This window comes from Vombatus ursinus, unplaced genomic scaffold (assembly GCF_900497805.2).
Source record: "Vombatus ursinus unplaced genomic scaffold, bare-nosed wombat genome assembly UNPS02009062.1, whole genome shotgun sequence".
NCBI lineage: Eukaryota > Metazoa > Chordata > Mammalia > Diprotodontia > Vombatidae > Vombatus > Vombatus ursinus.
The window spans coordinates 799,425-825,462 of record NW_020948840.1 but is presented as its reverse complement, the minus strand read 5'-3'; the positions used below and the strand labels follow the sequence as shown (position 1 = coordinate 825,462).

At 37.1% G+C, this 26,038-nt stretch overlaps 1 protein-coding gene across 6 annotated transcripts in view; it reads right to left on the bottom strand.

Moving 5' to 3' along the window:
• The window catches only part of GRHL1 (grainyhead like transcription factor 1), a 79,863-nt gene that overhangs the window by 37,434 nt on the left and 16,391 nt on the right, over positions 1 to 26,038 (bottom strand). The window lies entirely within an intron of this gene.

Here is a 26,038-nt window from a genome sequence, read left to right as displayed (position 1 = left end):
TGTTTTTTTTAAGGAGGTGTGGGAATATTGTTACATAGAGTTGCAAACTACTGAGTTGGAGGCTGCTTCAACAATGTTTTAATCTTTTTTAGGGATCCTTCCCAAAATGAATTAAATAATGGTTAAATAGTAGTTCAGTGCTGAGTTTTTGTTAGTGGCAAATGATCTAAACAGTCACGTTCTATTAGGATTCTACTTCTCAAGTGGAATTCCTTCTGTTTCATTAAAAGTAACACAAGATGTCCTATCACTTGCTATGTCTTTACTATGTAATTGTATACACGGGTGCACACGTACATATGGCAGGCCAAAAGGAGCACAATACAGTTGCATTTAACTTTGTGTAGACTTTTCCTAAACAATGCTCATTATAAGTTGAACCATATTTTAAATGCCCTGTAAGAGTTTAATCTTTAAAGAAACAGTGAGGTGAATATTTTGGAAAGCAAATCATTGCCTAATTTTATCTTTTTTTGTGATTTTTGTATTGTTGCCTCTCTACATTTAAATGCATTGCATCAGAGCTCATCAAACTGCCACTTTTAAGTAGAGCCAGGTGGGTTCGAGTTATCTGCAGCAAGGGACCACCACCTAGTGGACATTATTGGCATTACAACCTCCTAAGTGGTGTGAAGTTGTATGAAGTTTCAGGGAACCTTAAGGAAGAAAAGATCGTCGAGTTTAAGGGTTAATAACTTCTTGAGCTCTGAATGTCAGTAGTAAAACAATATCTTTAGATGATGCTGGAAGATCTGAGTACTGGATATTAAGGAAGGAAACCAGAGAGAGTTAGAAAGAAATGAAGGGGGGAAAAAAGTAGATAGGGCGAAGAGAACACTAGATTTGGAGTCAGAAGACTTGAGTTCAAATCCTCCACCTTTGTTGCTTATTACTTATGTGAATTTGGGTAGGTCACCTCACCTCTCTTGGTCTTTCCTCATCTATAAAAGAATGTGATTAGACTAAATTGTCTCTAAGTTCCCTTCTATCTCTAAATTTATGGACACCATGAAAAAAGTGGGGAGGGAGAAGAATGGTTTACTTTCCTAATATTGCTTAAAATGCCTCAGTAGAACAGGTTTCTCAACCACATCTGCACTTTTATATTTATAAATTACGGAAATGGAAGGGACCTCAGAGATAATTTGATTTAATTTCTTCATTTTACAGATAAGCAACTATAGCCATGATCTAGTCCAGGGGTGGGGAACCTGTGACCTCGAGGCCACATGTGGCCTTCTAGGTCCTCAAGCGTGGCCCTTTGAAAGAATCCAAACATTTGTTCTTTTGGATTCTTTCAAAGGGCCACATTTGAGGACCTAGAGGGCCACATGTGGCCTCGAGGTCACAGGTTTCCCACGTCTGGTCTAGTCTATATCCTGCTTTGAAGTGTAACTACACCAAAAGCAATTTGGGGAGAGGAGTATGTGTCTCTGAGGTTATACTGTCTAAATCCTAATTTAGGATAAATGTTCCCAACTTATCTCCCACCATTTCACTAACCCCTCTGTGCCAACTAGACCAGCCGAAAAGTTCCTCACACATGTGTCACACAGTCCTGCCTCTGCTCATACTATTCCCCTTATCTACAGTGCCTCCCTCTTCCCCCAACCATCAATACCCTGATCTAGTACTACTTTCTTAATATATGTCCTAATTACCCCAGACAGTAGTGATCTTAACTTCTATAGCATTTCTTATCTGTATCATTCATCTGGCACTTCACATCAACTGCCTGGTACTGTTCGTTACTCTTGTACGTGAATATGTCTTGTGAGACTTGAATATGTCCAAGTGAGACTTGAAGCTCTCTAGGATATACAGCAAGGGAGATATAGCATATATCTATATATAGATATTACACATACCTATAGGATATAGGTTTTTGTCATCTATAAAGTGAAGGGGTTGGATATGTGTGTGATATAGGATATGGAGATCACACAAATATCACATACATCCTATAGATCACATATATAGATTCTACATAAAATCTATATCCTATATAGGATATAGCCTACATGTATATCCTATATAGATCACATATATAGGATATAGCCTCTGTATGTATATAGATTTTTAAAAATTTTTCAGGATATAGAGATCATCTAGTCCAAACCCTTTGTTTTATAGGTGAGAAAAAGACAAACCAAAGAAGAGACTGTGTCCAAGGCCAAACAAACAGTAGAGCCAGGATTCAAAAGCTTGGGTCTTCTGATTCTGAATCCAATGTTCTTCATAGCATGCTGCTCCTAAGAGGCCTGGGTCTTCCCTTACATTGCATAGTAAGTTTTCTGCAGTATCTAGCACAGTCCCTTGAATATAGTAAGTTCTCAAACAGTGGTATTGGACTAGATCATCTCTAACACTTTCTAGATCTAAAATTCTGCCATTTGCTGACTGATGATTATAGTTAGCCACCGAGCTGCCCCTGCCCAATTATTTCCTAGTTTCCAGGTGATGGGTAAGTAATTTGCTCAAATAATAGACTCCAGAATTAAACCCTGGTATATAGTAACCTTAAAATTACTTTGGCAAGTGTACATCGAGTTCATTCGCTTCTTATTCTATATAAAAATGTACTGTCTAATATTAAACTCATTATTGATAAAATGCAAAATTTGAATTGTTTTGTCCATATTCATAATTTCCATCCTGAAGCATTCCCTCTCACCAATATCTTTTGTAATCAGCAGGCCCACATCTGCAAATCAGAATTAAGGATGCAGGTTGTAGTTGAAGACCAGAGTTAGGAAAAGGGGTGGGGAGAAAGCAGGGAAGGAAAACTTGATTTGTGTAGACTACTTATTTACATTATATAATATGCATGCACTAGAAGACTATCCAAGACAGAGTTTTGTAGTAAGAAACAACTAAACTACCCTCTGTCCATAAAGATTGTGTAGTTCACTTCCCAAACAGAATAGATTTTGCCTGGGAAAGTTAATCTTAGTCTCATCAGTTCCAGAATTTTGTGGCAATCCAACACAAAGTATAGTCCTGCCTCCTCACATTTTACAGCTTCTGTCCCAAAAAGAAACAAGCTTTGGTCAAATCTTAGGATACAAATAAACAGAGACTTCAGAAAAGCCTTATTCTCACCATTATTCCTAATTATTTGTGATCCATCTAGTTCCAGCTTTTCTGCCACAATAACTTACATCAATTTATTTCCAAAATTGGCACATTTCTAATCACTTCATACAAAGATTATGGTAACAACCCCGATTCCTCAGCATTAAATGTATCATTTTGCTATTAGCAGACTTTTGCCTACCACAGGTCATAACACTGTGAAGACACTGACACAACAGCCTAAATGTTTGCAGAAGGAGGAACAGGACAGGGAGAAGGCTCTGAATGAGGGAAATGGAGAAAGAAAGGCCTTTCTGGGCATGTGCCAGAAGTATTAATGGACTCCTTGGACTTCCTCACAACTGCCTAGAGCCGCTTCCTTATGGAAGGCAGGGGCAGGCAGAAAAGCCATGGAAAGTAGTACTGGCAACAGGATAGAGAGGAAGGCAGTTTGCTCAAGCCCTATTTACAGGCTGGCACTGCCAATGAGGTGGTTTGCCATGCCACACAACTGATGGAAACTGATGGTGTCTGTTGCACTACTACTTGGTATTTAATGGCATACATCTCACTTCAAGCAATAAACATAAAATGATTTTGTAAAAATATTTTAATTGCAACATGAGAGCTTATAATTTACGGAATATTTTGGCAAATACTTTTGTAAAACTAAGTCACACTACTGCCTTAAACATACAGAATACATAGAATCCTATTGTGCTAATTGTTGACTCTGTAAAAGAATGTAATTAGGTAAAACCAAATGTCATCTTAAAGGCTCTCCAGCCTGGTGCCTCCCTTATATTTGCTTAAATAACAGACATGAAAGACATAACTCTGGCAATCCTCTGATTAAATTTTTGTGGCTTACTTAGCCATACAAAAAAGGAAGATGTATGCTCATCACTGAGCACTGAGCTCATCGCTCAGCACTATCACTGAGGATGTCTCATACAGATTACAAATGGAAGAGGGATTAACTCTAGATGATGAGGTCCTTTAGATACTTCTATTGAGGATGACACTTTGATAATTACATCAATCTCCACAACACTTCAAAGCTTCCTAAACAAGATTCATAATCATTCAAGAGAGTTTGACCTAAATAGCTATAAAAGAAAACATAAGTGGATGAAGAATACCTATTGTCCACTTGGTAATATACAGTTAAACGAATTTCTTTGAGTTGGTAAATTAGTACACCTGCCTTGGACAGAAAGTACAAACAGACAATAACCTGGGCCCAGAATAGAAGCCAAAGAAGCTAACCAGAATGGATTACCTTTGGAAAATCATGCAACGTTTTCAAAACCCTACACTTCTCCCTAAAACAACGGCCCATCTTTTCATTATCAGTATTCTTCTAGGGATTCTGTATATCTGTGAATCATAGAATCAAAATTTCCCAAGACAAAGTTACATGAATTAAAAGGACAATAAAGAGGTATAAGATGAGTGTGAAGAATTGTAGGTCAAGTAACTTATTACTGTGAAGAAATGCACAGAAAAGAGCATGGAGGATGTCATAAGACATTCAGCTATGTGACCAGTAAAAGATGTGAGCAGGTAACATAGCATGGGAAAGCACAGAGCCATTTAAGTACCAAAGTTCTCTAAGATCCCTTCCAACTACAGGGCTATGGGAAAATAGGCTCATTGATGCACTGTTAATGCAGCTGTGAATTAGTCCAGCCATCCTAGAAAGTAATCAGAAACTCTGCCCTCCACCCCCACCCCAGATTACTAATCAGACTATAGTTAATCTTCCTCCTTGTACTCTGCATGAAATATCCTCGAAGCCTTTGACCCACGATGCCACTACCCATTTCCTGATAGAGAGGTGGAGCCTAAATATGTAAAATGAGATACATTTGGGCATGGAAAATATGGGAACGCTTTACTTGATTTGGCATATTTTTGGGGGGTGGTCGAGGCAACCAGGGTCAAATTACTTGCCCAGGGTCACACAGCTAGTGAGTATCATGTGTCTAAGGCCACATTTGAACTCAGGTCCTCCTGACTCCAAGGCTGAAGCTCTATCCACTTCGCCACTTCGCTGCCCCTGATTTGGCATATTTTTATAAAGATTTTGGGTTTCTTTCTTTCTTTTCCTTTTTTTTTGTGGGAGAGAAGGGAGGTGGAAAGGAGAGAAATAAGTGCTTGATAGTTAAAAAAGATTAAAATCCCTTCCAACTCTAAAATTCTTTAATTCTGTTAGGCTTGTTTAAAGCTGGGTACCCATAAATATGGCGCTGTTTTGTAAAAAGCTCAAGCATTTTTTTTTTTTTGCTATTGTGTATGATGTGTTGGCAGACAAATTAAATTCAAAGACAACAAGCAAAGAAGGCTTATTTTATGTAAGGATTGGTCAGCTGGAAAAACAAGCAACCTTTTCATAATATTCAGAGTTAATAGCAAAAATCACTGAACAATTTTAAGGTAAATCTTAATATTTCAAACAGAATTTCCATTAAGAATGAAAAACATTCTTAGATGAAGGTAAGGGACTTTTTAATGTATCTTCCAATCTCTCTTCCCCATACTGAATTACTTGATGTTCTTTGAACTCAGCACTTTACCGCCTGCCTCCCTATCTTCTGAACAGGCTGCATTCCCTCTCCTCACCTCTGCACATTAGAATGCCCAGCTTCAAGGCACAGCTCATGAACCATCTCCTGTGAGAAGTTGTTCCTCATGCCCTTAGTTATTAGTACTTTCTTAGCTAGTTCTGAGGGTCTGCAAGCTCTCAGTTCTTCTAAGGTGGCATGATTCAGCCCTATGCAACATAATCTATTAAATCTGTTAGTTGTAGAGACCACTAGGAGCAGCACTGCGTGTGACCCTATCCATCCAGTAGCCAGGATTTTGTATTTAGGAAGGTGGCATCCTTCTGGCAAAAGCACCAAAGGGGAAGAGAAGGTATGAAAGGGATCATAAATACAATCTTAGATTCATTTGAGAAGAAATAAGAATTAGTCTTCTTTTTACTTCCCTCAGTAGACAGTCACTTAATACACTCTGAAATAGTAGGCCACATCCCAAACAGGACAGAATCTTAGGCAAAGTCAGTCAGTGTGCACAAGCTATAAAATGGAGACATTCAGTCCATTTCTCATATTTTAGAGAAATAGTTTCTGTAGATATAAATATAAACAAACAAAAATAACACCAACCTTTCTTACAAAGTATTAGAATGGAGGAATGATACGATTTTAAAAGGAAGATGAATTTCTCTCTCTCTCTACTCGTTTCCCCCCTTCTCCCGCAACAAAAAATTCTTATTTTTTTTAGTCTGAGAATTAACTCCATGATAATTGGCCCAATGTAAAGAAATGTTCCAGACGTAACATATATACAGGAATAGTACAATGAGCTGATTCTCAGACTCTTCTCTGTAGAGTTTTTCTTTATTGTTTAAATAGGTTTCAGTCTTACACCTACCGGGTTTCTGGCCTCTGTTCTAACTTGAAGTGTTTTAACTTAGGGGTACTAGTCTTTTCCTGACTTGATGTGCTATCTAGATTTCCCAGTTTTCTTGGTCCAGGCAAAAATAAAAAAAATAAAAATAAACCCCTTCTTCCCTTAATTCCACCATTGTTAATCATTCATAAATAACACTACAGATGACCAAGGAGGAACTGATGACAGCCAAAACTAGAGTTGGCAGCCCACCAGATTTGTGGTTTGGCCTATTAGGGAGTAAAGGAACTCTACAGGAAAGGGGTCTAGGGCTTAACTAGGAGTGCTGTCTCCCTTACCAATTGGGGTAGTTTTTTTTACACCTCCTTGTCCAATATCCTATAAAAATGAAAAAGAACTATTTAAGAGTGTTAAATGTTTCTTTTCTTCCAATTTTAAGATTTCTTTACCACATTTGATGGCAACCTTTATTCAAGTCATAAAGTACCGAGACTTAAAATCACATAAGATGAACAAGTAACTCATTTAGTCCCCACCCCTAAAAATACTAGAAGAAGAAAAAAAAAAACTAACCACAAAAAATAGCTGCTAAACAGGCCAAAGATGCTCTGCTGGATTCCTCTTCAAACATCCAACCCATTTTTCTACGTCTAGTTCCTCATTCTTGGCTGTAAATTAATGTATTCACTATTTTCCCAAAGATTTAATTTTATTTCTCAAGTCTCAGTTTGAAAAAGAGAAGAAATTTGAAAAGGTATATAAATGTGGTTTACTTTCGCATAGGATTAACTTTTATAAAATTTATGATACCAAGTGCTTGCTAACCCAGAAACCAACAAGAAATAAGATCTTGAACTAATTTATAATGATTGTTCCAGGAAGCATTACAAAAGCCACACAATAGCTCTTACAATTGATTGTATTCTCCAATGTTATTTCTCAAAAAAAAAAAAAAAGGAGGAATAGGGGAAAGGGAGAAGGAAGAATTATATCTAAAACATACATCAGAGCTATAATCTTATTTCCTTGAAAATAAAGTAAAAGTTTCTAAGTATAAGTCTTATGTACTCAATTCAATCTTTTAAAGCATTATCTTTAGTTCCATGATAGCACATGGGACTTCTTTTCAGTCTGGTTCTAAGCACAGTCAAATGTGTGAACTTATACCAGTTATTTTCTGTGCCTCAATTTACCCACAGGGGAAATTACAGAAATACTTTCCACCCACCTAATTCACAGAGAGAAAGCATGCAACACTTTGAATTCTTCAGAAGAAAGGTACTATGTAAACATCACGTAGTATTATTAGTAGTTGAGTCAGAAGCCTAAATTATTAAGCTTCCTGATGAGCACACTATAATCAGTGTTTTCATTAGTTCCTGAAAATATTCTATGCCTTTCAGACTAAATACAACTTTAAAAAGACAATCTTTTTTAATCCACTAACATTCTGTGCAAAACCCAATCTAACACATCCCTATTTCAATAGGTTCTTGATGTCTTCTATTGGAAAAATATAGGTCAGCTGTGTATTAGATATCTGCAACTGAGTAATAGGTATTCACATGATTGTTTGGATAAGAAATTTTAAAATTATATCCATATAAAGAAAAACTAACAACAAAATAAATATTCTACATGTGAGAACAAATGAGAACTCATATAATTTTATTTAATAAGGACATAAAGCTAAGGAAAGAGCTCAGGATTGGGAATCATAGGGCCTAGGCTTGAATGATAAGTCTGCTATTTAGTACTTGTGTGACCTTAGGTAAGTTATTTCCCCCTTCTGTGCCTCAGTTTTCTCATCTATAAAATGAGCGGGTTGGGCAGATGACTTCTGAGGTCCCTTCTAGCTCTAAATATTTGATCCTTTGACTATCATCTTAATACTGGAGAAGAGAAATAGTTGCTATGATGATTGAATAAGATAATATATGTAACATTACATAGTTTCAGGGTTCAGTTGTGTCTGAGTCTTCGTGAGCCCATTTGGGGTTTTCTTGGCAAAGATAGTGGAGTGGTTTGCCATTTTCTTCTCTAACTCATTTTACAGATGAGGAACTGAGGCAAACAGGGTTAAATGACTTGCCCACAGTCACACAGCTAATAGTTCTCTGAGGGAAGATTTGAACTCAGGAAGATGAATCTTCGTAGGCCCAGAGCTCTGTCCATTGTGCCACCTTGCTGCCCCGACATTATATAACTGTGAGCTATATTATTAAAGAGATCAGGAAAAAAAAACTTATAAACCTTCAGCTACTAAGAATGGTAAAAAGGAAAAATATTAATAAAATAAAATTCAGATCACATAAAAACTTTATTTTAGAAACTGTTTCAGCTTCTACTCAAACTTTAACAAAGTAAAACACATAAACCCATAAACCAACAGTCAAAGCAAAAAAAAAAAAACACTAACAGAAAATTAGAATCTTAAAACTGGGAATTTAAAAATTCCTCATTTTACAGAGGCCAAGCAATAAAAACTGCCCATGGATTCATGGCAGGACTCCTAATGAACATTATTCTTAGTTTTGGTGAAGATGAACAGAGAAATGATCAAAAAGCAAGTATAAGAATTAAATTAAGAAAATGATTAATCCTCAAACAGTGATCAGTTCCTGAATTCATGCACATGTTCTGACCATAATTTCTACAACAAATTCTTCAATAGGTCAGTACCTAACAAAGTCCAAATTCCTTTACTAGATATTCAAAGTTCTCCAGAATCTGATCCCAGCCTACTTTTTCCAACTTTATCTTTCGTTTTCTCTCTAATTCACCTCCCCACACAGTGCTTAGCATAGCGTTGGTCACATAGGAAAGGTTTAATAAATGTTTATTGAGTTGAATGGAGCTGAATATCCCATACTCCTGATAAACTGAACTATTTGCTATTTATCAGATACAGCTTGCTCTCTCCTGCCTTTGTAGATCTGCCACTACTATTCCACTTGCCGGAAATCCACCATTTATATCTTCAACTATCCTTCAAATCTCCCCTTAAATACTGTAACCTCTGTGAAACTTTCCTCAATCTCCCTAGCTGGCATTGATATCCTTCTGCTTGGAACTCCTCTAACTCAATGACCAGACTCCTCTTAAGGTCCTCACCACACTCTGCCTTGTTAACTATGGGTATGTACATGTTTTTCTCATTTATTATCCTCTTTGAGGGCACTTGAGATCCTTGAGATGGCATACTCCTGAGAGTCTAGCAAATAGAGAGATAATAGCTAACACTGAAGGTTTACAAGACACTTTGCACACGTCATTAGAACAACCCTTTGAGGTAGAGGCTACAGGGATTATCATCCTCATTTTACAGATGGATAACCTAAGGTTCAGTTAAATGACTTGCTCATGGTCATACAGCTAGTAAGTGCTAAAAGTGGGTCCCCTTACTCCAGGTCCTTTATTCATTTCTGCAACCCCATCTTGCCATTATAATAACCACATTAAGCAGACATAAAATAGTTGTTGAATGAATGATTTGTGTACAAATCATTGCCTTGGAAGAGATTCTGAAAACTTTTGAAAAACTGCAGTGTAACTTCTGAGACAATTGTGGCAGGGACCAGGGCTAACATTGGCCTCTTAGGCTCCCCATGTTATAGCAGAAGTATTAAGGTATGTAAATAATCATATTTCATGGAATGTGACTTGACTTACTCATGCTATGGCCAAATCTAGGATGGAAATTTCTACGGTCATTTAATGGTTTTTTGATAAGAATAGCTGTAATTTATTACAGTATTTTCATTATAAAAGGCAGTATAATATAATAAATATGAACTGTTCTTAGAATCAGGAGTCTCTGGGGTTCAAGCTCTGGTTCTGATACTGTGTAACCTTAGTTTCCTTACCTCAAAAGGGAATGATAGTACTTGTCTAACCCCCCTCACAAGGTTGTTGAGGCAAGTACCTTGAAAACCCTGAAGCACTATGTAAATAAGAATTATTATTTCACATACATTATATTGGAGTTCTAGCCATATGACATCAGGCGAGCAAGGCCTTAGTTTCCTTATCTGTAAAAAGTGAGTAATAATATTTGTAATATCTATCTGTGGAGATCATATTAAAATGTATGTCAAGCACTTTGCAAACATTAATATGCTATGTGAATGCAAGTTATTATCTCATCACATTTTCTTTCATTTCTTTCAAGCTGATTTTTCTTTTGTTTTTTTTTTTGTTTGTTGTTGTTGTTTTTTTTTTGCTAGGCAATGGGGTTAAGTGACTTGCCCATGGTCACACAGCTAGTAACTGTCATGTGTCTGAGACCAGATTTGAACTCAGGTCCTGACTCCAGGGCCACCTAGCTGCCCCTGATTTTTATTTTTCAAGAAATAAGTATTTTTATTAATCTGTTCCTCCCACTACCCCACCCCTAAATTAAGCAATTTAGAAGGGAAAAAAAGCCCTCAAAACACTGCTGTGTAGTTTAGCAAAACATATTTCTACAGTAACCGTGTCCCAAAATCTATGTCTTTCTAAATTTTAAGCCTATCCCCTCTCTGTCAGGAGGTGAGTGGCATATTTCTTCTTTACTCTTTTGGGCTCATGGTTTACCATTGCATGGATCAGATTCTGAAGTCTTTTAAAGTTGTTTTTCTCTATAATATTATCACTGTGTAAACCATTCTCCTATTTCTACTCTCTTTGCTCTGCATCAGTTCACAGGGATCCTCTAAAGCTTCCTCCAAAATTGTTCATTTCATCATTTCTCATGACACAATAATATTCCATTACACTCAAATACCACAATTTCTTTATTCATTTCCCCAACAGAGACACTTCTTTATTCTCTAATTTTTGGCTAACATAAAAAGATCTACTATAGATATTTTTTAAATATAGAGCAGTTTCCTCTTTCTTTGTGGTATAGGCCTAGTAGTGGTATAGCTGGGTCATAGGTATGCAGAGTTTTCTAGGCATAGTTCACATTGGTTTCCAGAATGTCTGGACCAATTTACAATTCTATCCACTGTACTTATTTGCCCACCACTCCTCCAAATTTTGTCCTTTTCCTCTTTTGTCATCATTACTATCTCAATTACTTTCCAAGATACACCAGAGAGCTGCCTATTCTTCATTTACCTGAAAAGGTAGGTCTATGGTCAATGATCTTTTCCACACTATGAATTTGGAAAGATAGTCCCTATAGCCTCAGCTGCTTTTCACATATATGGTACTACCTGTGACTGCCTCTTAGAGTCATAGTCTCCTATTTTTGCCGAAGACAAGTCACCTTATTTCTGAAAGCTCCAATTTTGTTTGTTTGTATGCTACTGTTTTTTTTCTCTGCAATTCACAATTCCTGAGCTTCAGTATGTCAATGTTTCTTCTGACCACCCTCCTTATATAACTGTCCCATTTCACCTCACTCTTTAAGAATACACAAAATATACAAAAAAGAAAAACCTAAACAAAAGCATTTCCACCATGAATAGAACTGTCAGAATAACCACATACTATGACTTCATTTCTAATCAACATATCAAATCGTTTAACTTCATGCAATAAAGCTGTTTGACTGCACTATATTATCAGGAAAATACATTCTGTAATATGACTTCAACCAGTTTTGTTACTCAGAAGAAATCCACTGGCATAAGTAATGGACAACATTTACAAGGAAACCCCATAGGAGAGCAGGATGCTTTGTTTCTAACTCCTCAGATTGCATATACTCCATCATCTTACAAATGGTAGCCTACAGAGCTGGGTACTATAAATGCTTACCTATGATACATAATATGCATAACGTGCAGGACATTTTTGGGGTATAGTTTGAAAGGAAACCTCAGTGCAACAACATAACAAAAAAACTTGTGATTTCATTGGTGTGATTTCATCTCCCCTGATGCAAAGCACAACCTGTTTATAACTTAGAGGCTCTGAAAGTTGACTAAAGCTCAGAAAGATTAAGTAATTTCCTCATTGTTTGTACAGTTAATAAGCATTAGAGGCATGATTTCAACTCAGACTTTCCTGACTTCAAGTTCAGCTCTCTGTCCACTGTTTGTTGTTGTTGTTGAGTTGTTTCAGTTACATCTGACTCTTTGTGACCCCATGTAGGATTTTCTTGGCAGAGATACTAGAGCAGTTTTCTATTTTCTTCTCCAGCTCATTTTACAGATGAGGAAACTGAGGCAAACAGGATTAAATGACTTGCCCAGGTCACACAGCTAGTATGTGTCTGAGGCCAGATTTTAACTTATGAAGATGAGTCTAACTCCAGGCCCAGTGGATAGAGTACTGAGTTAAAATCCTGCTTAAGACACTTCAGAGCTGTGTGATTCTGGGTAAGCAAGGACACAAAACATTTTGAGAAGGAATAAAATAAATTAGCTTGAAGTGATCAAGAAAGATGCTTTGGGAAAGTGGTAGCTATTGACATTCTTACAAAAAGGTGCTAAGATGAAATTTTAAAATGAAATTACTCTTTCTGTCTACCCTAAAAAAGTATTTTACCTTTAAATTTATATTATTTTCACTGTTTATGTATCTGTTTGACGTCCTTTACCTCATATCTTTTACTACATCTGTACTGTCTATCTTGTTACCTGGTGAGCAACTAGACTGGAGGCCCATATATCCAAGCTTCCTGTGTAACACCATGTAAAAATGGTTAAATTTAATAAATACTGTTGAAAATAGTGACAAGTATTGTTATGAATCCCACTAAAAACTAAGGCTGTTGTAGAACTCTAAAAACTAAATGCCTGATCTTCAGTGGAGATCAATTAGGAAAATGGAGTCAATAATCACAACTTACGAGAAAGTACTTAGCTCATTTCTCAGTTCATAAAATTCTTTTATGTGGATACCAAAAATGTTGTGTCCGTTTTACTGACGTGAGAAGCAGCACAGATAAAACAGATGCCCTGATCAAAGACATACAGGTAGTTAGAAGTAAGGATTAGAACTCTGGTTATCTGATACCTAATCCATTGCTCTTGCCAATAAATCATGCTGCTATCATAAAGAATATAAAGAAGGGCAAGTTCTTAATGGAAAATCATTGCTCAAGAGAGTAGGAAAAGTTATTTTAAAAGTGACTTCATTTAGTTGTGAGCCAAAAGGAGTTTTTTCCCATCATTGGGCAATACTTCCAACAAACTAAAGACCTGCAAAGTACAAAATAAGATAGCAGCTCATTTATGGACCAATGTCAACTTGCTTCTTCAGTTACTTTATACTAAGGTTATACTTTACTTCACCCTGTCACGTGATATTCATAGATGCTCTTATAGTCATCTTACACACAGTCGCAACTTCTTTTTTTTTCTTTTTTCTTTTGCAGCAACTTCTAAGAGTCCTTACTTTAACCGTTTGTAGTGAAATTCAACCTAGCCAAACACATATGTACTACAATGAGACAGATAAACTAAAATACAAATCTCAGAAGGATGAGGGGCAATTTAGACTTAAATGGTCATCATTCTTTCTCTTCCATCTTCCTGTCATACTGTCCCACCACTAATGCCCCAGTCATCCAACCTTGTTTCACCTACCACCTTACTACCAAGCCTTTTTTCAGAGCTAGTTCTGGGTGGGGGGCGGTCTACAAGCCCTCAGTTCCTCCAAGGTAACATGATACAAGGAGAGTAGGACTTCAATGACTCTGGAGGAGAGAACGAGGCTGACAACTTTGTGCAACTCTTCCTCACTTTTAAATCCAATTCAAAGACAAGTGAAAACATCATCCTCATGATGTCATTGGTCCTTTTTGAGAAAGAAGGATAAACAACAATAACTACCATGCCACCATGATTGTAACCTCTTCTTTTCCTTTCCACCTTCTGCTACAAGAACAGCACACAAATGAACAATACCATTGATACCATCACTTCTGGAAAGGGCATGTCAATTGATTGCCCTATGGCAATCAGAATATCTGATGGATCCTCCCTTTATTTGTTGGCTTCCCTGTTTAAACTGTAAGTTCCTTGAGGGCAAGGATTGTCTCTTTTGTATTTGTATCCCCAGTACTAGCACATGGGAAGCATCTAATTTTTATTCATTCACTTATTTTGCTAAAAAACTTCCTAAGCAGTTATTCCCAGGTAGATATTTCTTGACTATAAACTCCATACTTAGTTCATTCCCAACTTCTAGAATCCTAGAAGGAAGGCCCTACATAGATTATTTTCATTTAAAATCTTTCCAGTGTGTTATATAATTGCTTAGAGAGGATATAGCCATGATTTTGAAAACCTCATTTATACCACAGAAGCCCATATAGCAGGAAAGTTTAGTTTAATTCATGGAATAAAGGTCCACTTTTCAACTCAATTCAGACTGTTTTCATCATTACAATCATAGTTCTATATGTTACAAATGTATAACATTATAATCTTTATGGTACTGACTTTGGGGGTTAAAATCCCATCAGTTATTAATAATGACTTGTGTAAACATATGCACATCTAATTAATGATTAGATATCAAGAGAGTAATGATTATTGATCAAGAACAAGAAAATTCTCCGATGTCTGAATTTGGAACTCAGAGGTGAGATCCAGCTCTATCTTTGTTTAATTAAGCAGCCCTGGATAAAAGACTCTTTCCCTCAGTTTCCCTAAAGTTAAGTTACGTACAAACTACTATGACCGTGGAAGTACTGCTCTTCAAATGATCATAAAGAAATGAGGGTGAAAGAAGATGGGAGAAGCAAAAGAAGGAAGACTGACTTGAAGACTCTTCACCTCTTAGTGGGGCGTTTCCCTGAAGGAATAACAAGTATCTAGTCATCACCTTGATGTTGCCATAGTACTCTCTTCCCACACCTCCCACACATCATCTTCAGTTTCTATATAGATTGAAGAGAGCCAGGGGAAAAGTCACAGGCTAAAAGAGAAAAAAATAAACCATACTAAGGAGTGCCTTTATGCTGTCACTCTGTCAGATCCTACAAATTGGAAGTGACCTGGTAAACTGCGATCACATGGGAAATATAGAGTCTTGGCACCTATGTGTCCTGAATAAGTAGACTATGTTTGCTCTGAAATCTGCAGAACTAGATGCAGGTGTGACCCAAGGCAAACATAGACCGCATTCCATCCCCACTACCAAATATGGAATAAGGAAAGGTAAGTTTGTAGGTTAATAAGGGGAAGAAATTAACATGCATGTCAACACCCAGCTAAGAAAGACATTTTGACTTAGGGCTTCCTCCTTCAATTAAAAAAAATTAAAACTAAAAAATACTGAGGATGAATTACATATATCAGTTTAATAGAGTTGAGAGTTCAGTACTTTGTGCTGAGAGAGTTAAGTATCTTGGTTGCACAGAAACTGTCTTTCTTGCTGCTGTTCCCCTTAATCTGGGAAAATACAGCAAAAACATCCATTGGAATTACTAATGGTTCCAGGCCACATTCAACTCTCCATGATTCAGTTTTTAGGTGACAAAACTGGTTGAAATGATAGATTAAGAAAACCACATTGGACAGAATTTCCTGGAAGGACTTGGGGAAAGGAAGGTAATAAACTTTCAAAGAAGAATGCTCCATAGAGGACTGAGCTTATTGCTTGAATGTAAAGAGGGTAGAGGTAATGAAAAGAAGAGAAACCAACTCAAGAGGTGGCCGACAAGTTGCGCTTAAACCAAAACAGCTGTTGCTAATCTGTTTCAAACGGTACAAGTTTCACTACCAAAACAAAACCTTTTTTTTTTAACCTGACAAATATCATGCCTATCCAATCAAAGACCTTAAAAAATCTGGCCTTTACCCTAAGGCATATGCTATCAAGGCAAGCTATTGTTAGTTGGAAGTTATAAAGTTCTAGCTCCTCAGTCAGCAATGATATATGGATTCCGAGTTTTCTATAGTAGGAAAGATCTTGCAGCTTAGACCCGCACAGAACTCACCCTTCCAAATGAAAATTGAGAATAGTTTTGTCAGAGAAAACTCTACACAAACACATCCAGAATATTTGTTTAAAAAAAAAAAACTCTAACTGTGAAGTAGCTTGTACCATATCAATGAATGAATGACATTATCCACAAATTTTTAACCAACAAAAGTCCCTGCTCTCTCCAAATCTGATCCTCCAGTTCCAAAAATTATTCAGCTTCCACAGGAGAATTCTATTGTTGGGATGGTTAGTCTGAAGCATCTTTTCTCTGGTTTCTAAAACGTGGTTTTTTCCACTCTACTTTTTTTCCTTGAAATGACATTTATATAAAACCAATCATCTCAATTGAGTAGTTTCCATACTTCAAGTTTGAGCTCCTCTTAGGGCACTGGGATAGGAAAGTTTGAATCTAGTTACAATTCTGCAAAATCTAGTCAAATCTATTCTCTACAATCTAGAAGTCTCCCATGTGCTAATTTTCCCTCGATCATCTGCCAAACACTCAAGTTTTCAAAGTTACTTCCTCTTGGTATTCCTCCTGAGCCAAAAACTGTATTTAGGCCAGGGAGCATATACATTATCTGTAGTTCTGCAATTTAACCTCCTGCCTTCATTTTATTGCAAATGCAAGTAGATGTTTGACTCACTTCTCTTCCCTCCCTCTCATTCACAGTGGGAAATTTAAAGTTGTGAAACAAACCAAACCTGCCCCTGCTTAATGCAACCAAACATGGCAACACCTTATTTTAATGGAACACTTGATTGATGCTTCACTAGAATGGAATTCCTGTAAATGCAAGCAATAGGCTCAAGCCAAACAAATTAAAAATTGCTCTCACAGTGAATTCCAAATATTGTGCTTAGACACAACAAACTTATTAAAATTATAAACCTGCATCATACAAGCACACACACAAGTCTTAAATTCAAATGACCAAAATGGTCCCACCCCTCTTTAGAAAATGAACTTTGCAAGCCACAATAATCCCTCACTGGGAACTCCATATACTTTTGCTTAGACAAGGAGACAAAGAGGAAAAGATACCAATACTCCATCCAAACACCAGGATCCCTACCGTTAAAGCTCCCTGGTACTCTAGTCTGGCTCTAAAACTCTACCTTGATCCCCTCTCTTTTGTAACATGAGCTTTTCCAGGACACACAAAACATTTGGCTCTGAAGGACAGCTTTTTAGAGTACCTGGGAGTTCCTTCTTATAGTCAGTAGATTACGATTAAAAGTAAAAACACAAGGTATTTTTCTTTGACAGTTTTTTCCCTGGGGAACAGGATGCTAGGATCTCATCCTCCTGACTCCCACTTTCCCCTTCCCTAGAAACTATTCTATACAGGTATTTGCAGAAGGAAAAAAAAAAATTAAAAGGAACTGAACCATGGAAAAAGAAAAAAAAAGTTTGTTGAAATTGGCCATGTCACCTGAGAGACAAAATCATACCATCTAGAAAGAGTTGCAGTTCCATCTGTCTGTGAGTAATATGATCATTGAGTATTTTCTCATAAAGTTTTGATGGATACCTGGGAACGAGTAACCAGGTTCCCATCAGAAGAGTGAAGTAGAACTAACTAAATCTCAATGTTGTTTTAAAGTCTTAGAATTCCCAGCACAGAAAAAGAAATTAGATTTAAGGCTAAGATGTCCAGCCTTCCTTGAATCCTCTTTTGGATGCATGCTCAGGTAGCCATTAAATGCATTACAAATGCTCAGCTTTTCGTTGTCAACATTAGAGAAGACCCAAATCCAACAACAAATCTAGTGATTTAACTATTAAAAAAAAAGTCAACCATAGGTTTTTGCCACCCAGAGGTGGTCTATTACACCCTAAAAGGGTTTGCTCTGCTTGAAGATTGATGAAAGACACAAACAACTGTACTTCCAAGATGTTTTTTTGTCTTTGAACTCTGATTTTCTGTAAGCCCATTTAGTTGTTTTGTTTTTCAATATAGCAAAATAGGACTCCTTTCTTGTCAAGTATTTCCTCGGGTTATCTGACTATGTTGAACAAATTGCTTGATACTTGAATTATTTTATCACTAGATACTGCTGGTTTCATTTTCAAACTCAACAGTTTTTACCACTTCTGGATTCACACAACTAATAAGCAACATAAAAGTTTTGCCTAGTAGAAGTTATGTACTACTGTCTGAGTTTGTGGACATATCAAGAATCCAACTAGTAAAACATCATATGATTTGTTTACTTCCACAAACTATTTTCCATTTCTAAAGCTATCATCCCAAGGATAGGACAGCAAACACAAAGGCGTTAAGAAGAAGAAGAAACCCCTTTCTGTTAGTACTGACAAACTAGCTTGAGTTTTAAGTTTCTTAGATCTTAAGGCTCTGAGACCTTATTTTATATGCCTATAAGACTCCAGAATTAGTCACTTGGTTTGGGAAATATTGTAGACTGACTGAAGCTAGTAATATCTACATTTTAAAAAGATTGCATTTGAGATATTCAATTCTAAGTCAGTTTTTGGAACTATTTCTTTTCCCATAGAAACAATGATATTTATGGCAGTTAGCTTCTCAGACTAGCCCACAAGAGCCTATATAATCCATAATGTAGCTAAATTATAGCTCTGGTTGTACTGAGTTCAGGGTCCTGGAAATGGGGCCAGAAAGTCCAAAAGGAGAAGGAAGAAGAGAGTTTCCTTCTCTTTTTCTGGATACAGGGCAGATTCTAGAAACAAACAATTTGAATGTGTTTTTGGCACTCTCAAGGCTTCCTTTGTAAATGTGTCACTCCCCAAACTCTTAGCTTTCCACACTGCTTGAAGTCTCCACTGTAGAACTCCATCTGGGCCTGCCCATCCCCAAAAGTTTTATGTGCTTTATAATTACATATATCACCTCCCTACCAATTAAAACTCCCATTCTCTCAGAGTAGATAATCTCAGAATAATTCATTCATTTTAGGAAATAGAAGTGTTATCATAGAAGACATGGGTTCAAGAACTAGTTCCAACAGTTACTAGCTTAAGTGACAAAGGATAAGTCATTTAAAAGCTTCAAGACTCAGTTTCCTTATCTGTAAACAAACCAAGGCTGATGGTATTCAACAATAATAAGAGCTGATATTTACACAGTGCTTTAAGGTTTACAATGCACTTTATACATATAATCATGTAACCTTCACGACGACATGAAATCAGTACTTACAGGTATTATCATCCCTATTTTGTACTACTTGCTTTTGTCATGGAGAAAGCCATTTATAAAACCTAAAGTGCTTTTAAAAAACTTACATTTACTAATATTACCAGAAAGTAATGACTGAACTAATGCAAATCCTAGAGATATTTAAGCTTTTAAAAAGAGGGTATTTACAAACTCAAATGAATTTCAAGTCAGTATAATTTGAGACAATGCAAGAAAGTTAGATAAAAGAGATTCAGTTCACGTAGGGGAATATGATTTTGAGGAGGAGGGTGACACCAGGTAAATAGATGTCTTGCCTAGGAGTTTGCCTCTAGGTTCAGTTCAACAAAGCTCTTCCTGCTGTTTACAGGTTCTTTCTTTAACTTTGGAAGGGCACTAATGCTCTAAAAACTTCTAGTTTTTTTTTTCACATTGTTTCCCATAGAAGAGGTAGTTGAAAGTGAGGGAAGGGATATTTTATATACATGTAAGACTGGATTTTAAGTCAGGAACCACATTCATTGATGACTCTCTCCCCATCCTCCACATGAAGAGTCACATTAGCCAGGGGAAATGGGATTTGATCTCATCTGACCCTGAAATACAACCATTACCAGAGTGGGAGGCAGAAATTAAAATGTGGCTTAATGAGTTGGCATTTGGCCAAGAGCCTAATTTAACTCATCCTGTTAGTGCCAAAAACCCCAAAACAACAAAGCAACAGCTATGAGAGCTTTAGATCTCTGGAGAAAATTGCTAGTCTACTTACCTCCAGCAGCAGGATAAGTCTCTTACATCCTTTAAGGTAAAGGAGCTGGGATGCGGCCAATGAACACAGCCAAGGTGTGTTCTAGACTTCTAGGTGATATAGTGGAAGTCTCTTAACTACCAGTTATTTATCCTGACACTACTAAAATTATGAACTACCTAGTTTTCACAAAATGAATATGATAAGGTTGTTTAAAGAAATCTGAACAAGAAGGATAAGGAACTTAATGCATGGAGGGGGTACTTGGGGGAAAAATTACTACAGGATCAAGCATGTAGAATTTGTGGTCTCCACCTGCCTGGAGGCATTAATTACTTCAAGAGTAAAAAGAAAAATCAACTTGGCTGAAGAAAGCTAAAAGTCTAGATGCTTAATTTCAACAGATTTAAGGCTGATATATGAGATCTGTTTCAAAAGGTGGCAGCCTAATTAGATGATGGCACAATACGTAGAAGGTACAAGAACCAAATCAGCTTTGGGGGTCTAGAAAGAGAAATGAACTTCATTTACCCACAACATTTTCTGATGCTATTACAACCATGAAGACCACTCCATCCCCCGTTCCCCCACCTCATACAATGTTCTTCACTAACACTAATACGCTATAGACCTTCAAAATGAAACTCATGACAATCATTATTCCTTTCTGTCATCTTGGCTTTCATTTCTTCCACCCTCAAGAATGACACACCAAACAACCACTCCGTCCATACACAATAACTTTCAGCCAACAGATCTAGGCATTTTGACAAGTGCTTATCAATCCTGAGAAAACCTCACTGAAAGCAGCTAGTTGGTTGGTGTGGCACTTTGTTCTAGATGCACATGAGGGAAATCAGAGGGCCAGTGAACAAATGGGGATCCATCTAAGGTCACTGATAAGTCAATGGCAGTCAGGAAACTGAAGTCAGGCTTAAACGTCCTCCTACCCAGGATCTTTGTTAAGAGTTCCCTAATTAGCCCTAATGGCGAGAAGAAAATAGGCCTACAATTTACTTTGGGAACAGAAGCTTCCTGAGAGTATGGGTCAATTTTTTTTATCAGCAATGTTAAGAGGCCAGCAAACTCAGTGCCCTTAAATATATTTAATTGCTAAAATAAGAGAAAGAATAATTACACAAAGTGAAACTTTCGTTTTCTTCCTAACATCCTTACTACACCGATCTCATGGTCCTTGCTAAATTACAAAGATAAGCAAGATATCAGTCATCAAGTCAAGAAAACAATACAGCTCCTCATGAATGAAGAGTAAATTTTAAAGTATCAAACAGGGGCAAATAAGAAGGGATAAAAGTCACCATTTCTTGCTTTCCCTTACTACCTTACCTAAATAATCTACTTATAAACAATATGAAACATTCAGTGACTTTCTATTTTCTTTTGAGCAAAATACAAACTCCTTTTTTTTGGCATATGAAGACCTTAACAATCTGGCCTCAACCCATCTTTGCAGATGGATCTCCATTTACTCCTCCCCCCATCACACCCCCAACGTTCCAGTCAAAATGGCCTTCTATGTGGTCCCCACAAATCACACTCCATCTCCTATCTCTGGGCCTCTGCAAGGCTGTGCCATCCCACAAAACAAGGATCAACTGCCACTTTCTACAAAAGGCCTTTGATGATTAATCAGCAGTTGTTAACAATACTCTTTTACCTTCACTTTTATTCTGTACATATTTTGTCCTGGTGCTGTTCCCCCAGTAAAACTTAAGCTTCTTTAAGGCAAGGACTATTGGACTATTTCATTTGTGTCTTTGTTTCCTCTGACATTAGGCTAGTGCGTGCACATAGTTGGTGTGGGAGAAATTCTTGTTTATTTGAATATTCACATTCCCTACTGAAGTGGAGTGGGCACACTTATCAAAATGAGACTAACACGAAAGCACCAAACTTTCGACGAAACATCTGCTGATATCACACACACATACACTACTAAGACAGCCAGAAAATGAAGTGTGACTTATACCAGTGTCACAAAGTCCCATCAGATGGGTACACTGTCCAATATTCGGGAACCTGCAGCCTCAGAGCCATACCTGTGCCTTGGAGAAGCCTGTGGCAAAAGGCAAAGAGCAGCTCTCACAGGCCCCTCTTAATATAAATTTAGTCATGTTGCTCCAAAAGAAGAACTTCTCAGAGGTTAGTCATGTCTCTGCTGGCCAAACCACAAGCTCTATAGAGCAGGAACTCTGGCTTGTCCACCTCTATGTGCCTCTCTTTGCACTCGGCCCTTCACTTTCTAAGTATCCAGTTGTCCGGTCTCTGCCACCCCTATTCACAGGCCACTGAAGAAAGCTGGAGGGAGCTACAGAACTGAGCTGAGTGGGTCCACTACAAATGTATGTTATCTAACTTCAGCTGGGCCCTCATTACAGCAAAACAATCCTTTTACTCCTCCCACATTTCCTATTTCACTCCCCACAGTAGGGATGTTCCAAATCTTCTCTCCTAAAACCTTCCACATCTCTTCTTCCCCTCATCCTCTTTCAAACTGACAGATTTGCTTTGTACTTTAATGACAAAATAGAGGCCATTTGCTGTGACATGAACTCCTTCTTTTCTTCATCTCAAAACCCCATGCCATTCCCCAATATCTCCTCTTGTACTCTAAATTCTGATAATGAAGTGGTTTCACCAATGTTAATTGCTCTAGATGCACTCTCTCCTCCCTGTCTCCTTCAGTAGATTGCCCCGCAATCATGACTTTTCTCTTTCTAATCTTCATTCTCTTTCCAGAGCCTGCTTTTTCACCTACTGTTTCCTTCCATGCTGCCTAGCAACATGCCCAAGTCTCCCTGCCATCCCTTCAAGCTATCCTCACATACCTTTCTTCCGTTTCTCAGTCAAAATCCTAAAAAAAGCTTTCTACACTCATTGCTTCCACTTTCTCACCTCTCACTCACTCCTCAAGCCTTTGCTGGGTGGCTTCTGATTTATCACTTAGTTGAAACTTCTCTCTTCAAAGTAACCAAGGATTTCTTAATTGCCAAATTTAATGACCTTTCCTCAGTCTTTTTCCTTCTTGATCTCTCTGCAACATTTGGCACTACTGACCATTCACCTCTGGGACAATCTCTCTCATCTGGATTTTCCTGACATTGCTCTCTTCTGGGTCTTCATATAATGCCCCCTAATTTTGAATCTACCTCAAGGCTCTGTCCTGGGTCTCTCTTCTCTCTCCCTGTAATTTCTGACTTGATCTTGTCAGTTCACATGAGTTTAATTATCATCTATATGCAGATGACTCCCAGATTTATATATCCAACCTCAACATCTCTCCTGAGCACTTGTCCCGCATTACAAACTACTTATTGGACATTTCAAACAAGAAATCCCACAGACAACTCAAATTCATTATGTCCAGAACAGAACTCATTACCTTTCCTCCTAAATCCACACCTTTTCTGTACCTCCTTATTTCTATCAAGGACACCATAATCCTTCTAGTTTCCCAGGCTTCCAACCTCAGGGTTATCCTTGATTCCTCACTGTCATCTAACAGAGCCAATAAGCTGCAAAATCCTGCCATTTTTACATCTACCACATCTTTCAGATACGTCCCCTTTCTCACTACTCACATAGAAACCACCCTTAACAGGCTCTAATCACTTCTCACCTGGTCTGCTGCAAAGACCTCCCTGCCTCAAGTCTATTGCCTCTCTAATCCATTTGCCAAAATGATTTTCCTAAAATTCAGGTCTGACCATGTTACTCCCTCAATAAACACCAATGCCTCTCTATTGATTTTTGGATAAAAAGAAACTCCTCTTTTGGCTTTTAAAGATCTTCGCAACCTGGTGCCAACCTGCCTTTCCATCCTCAAGCATCACTCTCTTTCCTCAATGCTATCATGTAGCCAAACCTGCCCTTCTTGTTGTTCCTTACACAGAGCATTCCACCTCCCATCTCCCTTTGCATTGGCCATCCCACATTCCTGGAATGCATTCCTTCCTTTCCTTGCTTCTACCTCCTAGAATCCCTTACTTTCTTTAAGATTCAACTCAAGTACCACCTTCTACATGAAGCCCCTCTTGATCCCTCTGCTAACAGGGCCCACCCTCCTTCCCCAAACTAGCTCGTATTTATTTTGTCATTATTCTACATGTACCAGACATCCAGTCTCCCTCCATGAAAATGGATGTTCTTTGAGAGCATGGATTGTCATTTCTGTCTTTGTATCGCCATCACCCAGCAAAATGCCTGGCCTAGAATAGGTACTTTATATATGCTTATGGATTGATTTGATTCAAATATTTCTTAAATGATTTGTTCCCAACAATGAATACAGTCTCTGTTATTAAAAATCATACATTCTTAACCTTACAAAAATCAAATCTCTGAACATGAAATACTTTTTGGCTATGAATATGCCAGATAAACTCTTCAATTCCTAAGCTAAATGAACTGAAGGTGTAAGAGTCAATATTTCAATGATTTAGGAGAGGGTGTATTATTAAAAGGCAAAGATTTTAGTGAGGTATGGGGGACAAACGCCTCGAAAAAGTAAACCTACATTTTCTTTTGGTAAATTTTTTAATTTTAAACTCAACTACAAAATGAGAAAAGAAAAAAAAATTGCCATGTACATCACAGACCACAAGAGAGGATTCAATATAAAACAATATATTTCCATTTTGAGAAAAGCTATATAATACACATGACACATTGTTTTCAAAGCTGCCCAGCTTTTTTTTACTTCCTTGTTAGTTTTGTTCTCTGCTGTGCATTTTTTACTTTATTTTTTCCTCCCCCCCCCACTAAAGAAGGCTACAATTAAGCATGGATATATATATATACATATATATGCATATACATAGATATCTATAAACATACACATATGTAAACATATATACTCATACACATATATGTTAGACTATACTATGCTTATTTCCTCTCATCATCTGTTTTTCTGAAGGTAGATAGCATCTTCCTTCATATGTCCAAGTCTTTCCATGTTTTTCTAAATCAACTAGCTCATCATTTCCTACACCACAGCAATATTTCAACTCAGTCATATTCTATTTGAGAGATTGTCTATGAAAGCTTTTTTCCACAATTTTCTTTATTCCTTATGTTCTTGGCTACACAACTTTTATTTATACTATAAAATTTTAATTTAAAATCATCAAAATTATCCTTTTTACACTTCAATAATGCTCTTGCCTTATAATATAGTTTAAAGTCTGATACTGCTGAATCTACTTCTGTCCTACATCTTCTTTCCCTTTTTTTGAAGTTCCTGACCTTATGATCTTCCAAATAAACATTATTATTTTTTCTGACTCAACAGAATGATTTTTTAGTAATTTAATTGTGATAACATTGAATAAATAGATTAGTTAGGTAAAATTGTCATTTTTTAATTACATTTGCTTTACCTACCCATGAAGAACAAATATTATTTCAATTATTTAGATCTGAGTTTATTTGTATGTTTATGTTCATATAGTTCCTGTGTTGAACCTACATTTTCTTAAAAGACACCAGAACTCAGCTTAAGTGTTAGCCAAATGACCACCCACATCATTCAAACACCTTGTAAAAGAACAAGAAAGAAAAAATACTTAGAACAGGATGAGGGGTTGAACTTGAAGAGAAAATGCACTGAAATAAAATAGTGATCCATTGTACGTAAAGCCTTTCTCTAAGAAACTTAAGAGTCTTAGGGAAATTATCTTATTAATCCTCACAATATCCCTGTCAGTGAAGGAGTAGGCAGGTATTACTAACGCCACTTTAC